Source organism: Desmodus rotundus, chromosome 6, assembly GCF_022682495.2.
Source record: "Desmodus rotundus isolate HL8 chromosome 6, HLdesRot8A.1, whole genome shotgun sequence".
In the NCBI taxonomy this organism is placed as follows: domain Eukaryota; kingdom Metazoa; phylum Chordata; class Mammalia; order Chiroptera; family Phyllostomidae; genus Desmodus; species Desmodus rotundus.
In genome coordinates, this window is record NC_071392.1 from 153,540,598 (window position 1) to 153,547,530 (window position 6,933).

Here is a 6,933-nt window from a genome sequence, read left to right on the forward strand (position 1 = left end):
TCTCCCCTAGTCGCACCCATCTCACCCCCACTGCTCCCTGAGCGGCTGGCCCCCCACCCCCGTGCCCCTCACCTCCGTCCACAGCGGCACGCACCTCTTCTTTTCCCCTCTCCGCCCAGCCCCCTTCCCACAGGAAACGTGCTCAGACCTACTGCCTCACCCCCGCCCTGGGCTTAGGGACCAACCCCTCCTGGCTCTCCTCAGCTGTGGCCCCAATTCCTGACAAGGGATCTAGGGTGCTGCAACCTGACACAGAGCCCCAGACCCCAGTGACCTGGCACGTGACTGCAGAATCAGTGCACACGGCTTGTGCTGCCGCCTGTGGACATTATCCCATCCTTCTCCGAGAATGTGTACAGCACCCTCCTAACTCTCCTCCCTGTCAGCGCTGAGCGTCACCTCCCTGAGCCTCCAAATGGGGGTCAGGGGTCCTTCCTAGTGCATCCCGGGGTGCCGCACCCACCTCTCATGGAGCACCAACCAGGCGTGGCCATCTGACCTCTCATCTATCCCACTAGCCGGGGTCTCCTTGAGGGCAGGTCAATGCAGGGTCTCCAGGAGTGACAGGTGCCTGGTACAGAGGGATGAATGACCCTCCTGAAGCCCACCTGGCCCCAGTATGAGGCTTCTGTGGCCCCGCTGTCTGGACCATGGGGAACCAGTGCACACGCTCATTTCCATTTCTGTCCAGCTTGTGGGAGTCCTTCCAGATGTGATGACTCTTCCGCTTTCCCTTTGGCTTCTCCTAAAAAGCGCTGCTGGGGGAACCTGCAGGCTCAGCCAGGGCTGGCGGGCCCAAAGCGTGTGCGTCTGGAGCACCCTCTGATTGCAGGCAGGGCCACCAGGCTTCCGATGAAATAAGCAAAACAGCCCGTGAGGGCTTTCGCATCTTCAGGGGGACTCCCAGCCTCCCCTGTGTAGCATGCAGTGGGCCCTGGGCACAGTCGGGGGCACCGAGCCGGTCAGAAGGCAGAGGCCGGTGGACAGCCGGATGACGGCTTCACACACACATATCACCCAGACCCTCTCAACTGCTCTGTGACCCTCAGCTTCTATTTTGTTTGGAACAAGTTGTAATTTTTTCTAATCTGCAAAGGTCAACACAATGGTTATGGAAACATCGACAAAATACAAGCAAGAAATGGCAATAATAGAAATGAAACACTTAACATTTTATTTATTCTTTTTTAAAAAAAGTCTTTATCACTGTCCAAATGGGATCATACTCTTCACACAATTCTTTTTTAAAGTCCTTTTTCTTTCTTTCTTTTAGAGAGAGTGGAAGGGAGAGAGAAAGAGAGGAAGGGAAACACCGATGACAGAGAGAAACGTGGATTGGTTGCCTCTTGTACACGCCCTGACCTGGGACCGAACTGGAACCCCAGGCTTGTGCCTGAAGGGAACCAGTGACCTTTCGCTTTGCGGGACAACACCCAACCAACTGAGCCACACCCACCGGTCGGGGCCCAAAGCAGCTTTTTGAAATGCCATTATGTATCCTGTGCTGTGAAGGTGCTAGAATTTATTTCAGTAATTCCCTATGTTTGGATAATTGGTTCCAAATGTTACTGTTGTAAACAACTCAGAAATGAGCAATCTTCTAGCTAAACTGATGATTTCTTTAAGATAACTGCTGGATGTAGACTTGCTAGGTCAAGGATATGAACTTCAATAATTTTGCTACATTTTCTCCCACTGCCCTCTACCAAGAAAGCCTTAACTGTGGCTCCTGCCAGAGGGTCTAGGCCCTGCGTTGTCATTCTGTGATATCTCCTGCTGCCAAGGCCGTCTCTGGTGTCCACGTAGCCTGTGTCCCTGGGACAGGGGATGGCAGGCTGTGAGGTTGGCTACATACCCACTTGGGAAAAGCCCTAGAGATACCTCAATAAATCGGGCTTATGCTGGTATTCACACTTGGAACAATAAATGATTAAAGAAATGCCATGAAGGGCCCATCAAACACGCCATGGAGGTTACTTACTCTGGGGTCACAAAGGCTTGAGTTTGAATCCTGACCTTGACTTGGGAAAGACCTGGCTGAGCCTCAGTTTTCTCAGCTGTTTTCACATGGAATCATAACATCACATCCTGATGTCATGGAATCATAACATCACATCCTGATGGGGTTTATCGGGAATTCAGTGGGATCAGGTGTGTAAAACCCACACCTGATCAGCAGGAGTACCAAGGGGACCCTCGCACGTAGTATCTAGAATTGTTACAAAACAGGCACAATAACATGAGCCACTATAACAAGTTGTTTGTTCAGCTGAGGTGCGTAAGAGACCTGTTAAACTACTGGGCATGATTCCTAACATCTCTTCTGGGAAGAGATGCTCATGAGTTAATTCCCTTAAATATTTACTATATTTTATGTTTCCTAATTCAGTGTTTCTTAGCAGTCCCTGTGAAATTTTATTCGGCTTCACAGGCCCTATTTTCACAAAGCTTCCCCTTGCAAGCCTTCTCCACTGCAAAGGAAAAGCAAACACACGCCTGAGCACTCCCTGGCTAGTGAGCTTGGGGGAAATGCAGATGCTTGGGTCTCCCCGAGTCCCCCCGGCTCAGATCTCCAGGTGGGTCCTGGGAGGCTGTCTCATTAGCAAACTCCCAGGTCGTTCTCCTAGCCAGCTGGACCCTAGACTGCAAACTGGCCTCAGAAATGCTAGAAGGTACCCATACCCTGGATATTCAGGGATTTCCAGAAAGAAAAAAAGATGCCAATTTATTTTCCATTCTGTGAAAAACACTAACCGAAGCAATATTTCTAGTCTATCCAGCGGGAATATGGTCTTGGGTCTTTTAACAAGGTTAACACTTCATTTTAAACCTGCTGTGCTGTTGTATTTTCCTTTGCATCCTAGACCAGCCTGCCCCGGGGCGGGTGAAGAGTGCCTTCTGGTTCAGAGTGTTGGCCAGGCAGTACAGCCCCGAGTTCCACTTCCTCCCGGAGGGCACAGGGACTCTGGTGGACATGCTGTTTCCCAGTCAGATGTCCTTCGGCCAAAGAAGCGCTGCCCCTGAAAGCAGGCCTCAGCGTTGGCTCTGTCCGCAGAAGCCGCTTGGTTCAGAGCTGGCGGCTTGTTCTGGAAAAGAGGGAGCATTTAATGTGTAGTTCCGGTTCTTTCAGTCCTCCCGGGAAGATAACGATTTCATTTCATTCCATTTGAAGTTCGAGTTCCTAGTTTTCCCTCTCCTTGAAGGTTTCCATATCTCCCAGGCCACAGAGTTAATTATTTGGGTACCAGGCTGTCTATCAAGGACTTCGTGTAAATTATTTCAAATTCTCAAAACCAGTTAGAAGGGCCGGGGCATGGGGCTGGTTGCCCCTTTTGGCTGTCCTGCACCACCACCCCTCTTCTCTTGGGGAGCGCTCCTCTGCGTATAACCAGGAACCTAGACTGATCTCCAGGGATTATTAACCCCAATGTACAGATAAAAAAGGTGCGCTCTGGGTTAGAGTTCTTAAGGAAAAACAAAACAGAAACAAAAAACCAAAAAAAACTCCCCTCCTACAGAATTCATGTATCAAGAAATACCAGTCCAGGCTGGGCAAAGCTGCATCGGGAGCTCTGGCATCCAGAAAGAGCACACGATCTTTGGTTTGGTTTCCTCCCGGAGGCCCACACACCATTATTTCCCAAGTTGTGCATTTACTGTGGCCCAACCCAGGCCCACGCAGCAGGAGAGCTCGGCGCCGTGCGGAGTTGCACAGGCGTGGCGAACCTGAGTTACAGCACAGAAGAACACACTCTCCTTAAACACGCAAGTGTCCTGCGTATGCAGGGACACGTGTCGCTCTGCGTTAGAAAAACACAGTTAGCTCCTCTAATGTGCCTGATTCACATGATGTTGCTCAGAAAGAGGAAAAGGCTTTTTGTAGTAAAACAAAAATAATAATAATGTAATTAAAATAAGATAGTAAGTAAATAGAAGTAACGGTCTTTAATCTTAAGAAAGACAAAACACGATGGTCTGAAATTTGAGACTCCAGCTGAGTGGGAGAGTCTTGGGCCTCAGGCTGGTCCCTGATATGTCAACCCAAGGAGACAAATCTTCTTGGTACCACCTCCTTGGCTGAGATGGAGGGTTTTGAAGCTTCTGAGTGCCATTGCCCATCTATCTTTTATCTGCCAGTATCAGCAAAATCAAGCCTGGGTGAGAGAGATAGGCATCCCTAGGCCGGTGGCAAATGAGCATGTGATGGAGTCCAGTTGTGGTTTTTCTGATTATACACAGAGCAGTTCTGGAAAGCCCGTGAGTTAGAAAATCAAGAGTTCTGGCTGGTGGGAACCCAAAGGGCATGGGCGAAAGTGTGTTTCCCGGGGAAGCGTGGCCTCCAAGAAGTAAGGCTTCCCGCTCTTCACATGTGGGCTGAGCAAAGCGTTTATTTTGATGAGTGCATGTGGAAAGGGGACAAAGAGAGTGACCTTACAGTGGAGAGACCCTGCAAGTGCCACCTCAGCCAGGTGAAGACCAACATCCATGGCGAACGTTGACGGTGCCCCTCAATGTCATGTGACATGGATGGCATTTTGCCTCTGTGGTCCTTCTTCCAAAAACCAGCAGTCCCTGCTAATCATGAGAAAATTGTCATTCTTACAATAGATAAGATGTAGACCCCCCCCAACTGTCTACGGCTGAATGGATTAAGAAGGTGTGGCATATGTACACGGTGGAACATTATCCAGCCATTAAAAAAACAGAAGGAAGTCCTGTCATCTGTGTCAAAAGAATGGACTTTGAGGGCATTACGCTGAACAGAATGTGTCAGACAGAGAAAGACAAACACTGTATGATCTCACTTATACGTAGAATCTAAAAACACCCTGCTTACAGAAAGAGACTAGAATGGCGGCTGCCGGAGATGGGGGGGGGGCGGGGGGACGGTGAAATGGTGAAGGTGGTCTAGAGGTAAACACTTCTGTTCATAAGGTGAGTAGGTGCTGGGGGATCTGACGCACAGTGTGGTGACGCTAGTTATAATAGGACCCGGTATTATACGATACGGAATGGTGTACTTGAACGTTCTCACCGTGACAAAGTGGTCCTTATTTGAGTGATGTCGGTGTGAACGGACGCGACTCTGGTGACCACGTCACAGTACGGAAGTGTATCAAACCGTCACGTTGTACGTCCGAGGCTTGCGCAATGTTGTATGTCACTTAGACACAATTAAAGCTGGAGGAATTAACTAATTTTAAAAAGAAAAGAAAATCAGACAAATCTCAGCAAGGGACGTAACATGCCTGACCGTTATTCCTCAAAATGTCAAGATCATCAACCACAAGGAAAGTCCAAGAAATTGCCACAGCCAAAGGAACCTTTGCGTGCACGGTAGCATTCCTCCCACTTTGTTGTATTTGAAATAATTCATAATTAAAAAATATCAATTTGCAGGAATCTTGTCTCAACTGCAGGGGAGGAAGATCCTGAAATGCTTCAAGTGGCTCGCAAGCAGAGGATTGTACATTAAAATGAACTGTATAGTACTAATGAAGATGCGCAGGTTGCCTCCAAGGTTGTCCTCACTTGCTAAGCTGTGTTCACTGCTTCGTGTTACTCATTATAAAATAATTTATAAGGGTATTAATAACTTCACCATCAACTTGGGTTCCCGCAATGCTGGATTCCCCCTTGAGATTTTAAGTTTCGTAATCACAATTTCTCCTAAAAGCCCCATAGCAAGAGAGATGCCATATATTTACATATTTCCATAGAAGACCTATTATCCTACTTCACAGAAAAAAAGCAAATGAGGTTATCAGGCATAACTCCCCCACTTCCTGTCCTCCTACCTTGAGACATATTTACAGCCTTCCCTCCCTGCCCCTTCTTTTCAGACTCAGCAATTTGGGGCTGACTCCTCACCCTGCCCTTCACCTTCCCTTCTTCCTAATTCTTCCAGGACAGACATATTTTTCCATCAACTACTTTCTTGCCTCCCCAGATCTTCAAATCTTCTCCACCAATTCTTCACAGCCCGTGAATTTTGTCTTTAAGTGACGAATCATGTCCTCCAAGAGCAAACCACACCAACCGCCGCACAGTCCTCTCTCTGCCTCTGTTCTCCTCTGTGTCCCGTGGACAAAGTTCTCTGCAAGACAGCCCGCACTTGTCCTCTGCACGCTCATTCGTTCCTCCTGCCCAGCTCTGCGTGAAGCCCTCCACCAGCTCCCTGGTGACTTCCCCAAGGTGCACACGAGCAGCCTTGACCTTGAGGCAGCAGGCAACACTCATGACCAAGTACCTGTTGGACATACTCTGCTCCTCTGACTCCCAGGACCCACTCTCCTCCCCCACATAGCTGATCCTCATCAGCCTTTCTTGCTGGTTCCGCCTTCTCTGGTCACACTAATAAATATCAGAGCTCTGTCGTTGACCTTCTTATCCTGCCCTAACACACACTTCCTGCACGATCCAACTCCTCCCGAGACCCCTGTCACTCTGAGGATGCCCAGATCAGAACTTCGCCCCAGAGTACCAAGTACTACGCATCGGGTGCTGTTTAAGCACTTTATGTACATTCTCTCATCTGATCTTTACAACAACCCTAGGAGAGGGACACTTTTATTATCATCCCATTTTACTGAGCGCGGAGCGGGTTCAAACATGTCCAAGTTCACACAGCTGGAAGCCGGGATTGAAACCCTGACCCTGCTCCTCACACTGTGCTCCTCGCAGATAGAACATCTCCATCTCAAAGTTCTTCATCCACCTTGAACTCCACATGCCCCAAATGAAACTCACAATATTTCCCCCCAAGTTTCCCCCTCTATTACCCAAAGAGGATCCAGGCTTGGTGGAGCCTGAAGCTCCTATAATTAGGCAGAAAGAGGCTCTTTAATAAAAATAAAAGAGGGATTACAAAGTCAGGTTCAGGGACTTTAAAGTGGCCCATGAAAGTGAGGGCTCCTGAGACATAAATGCCAT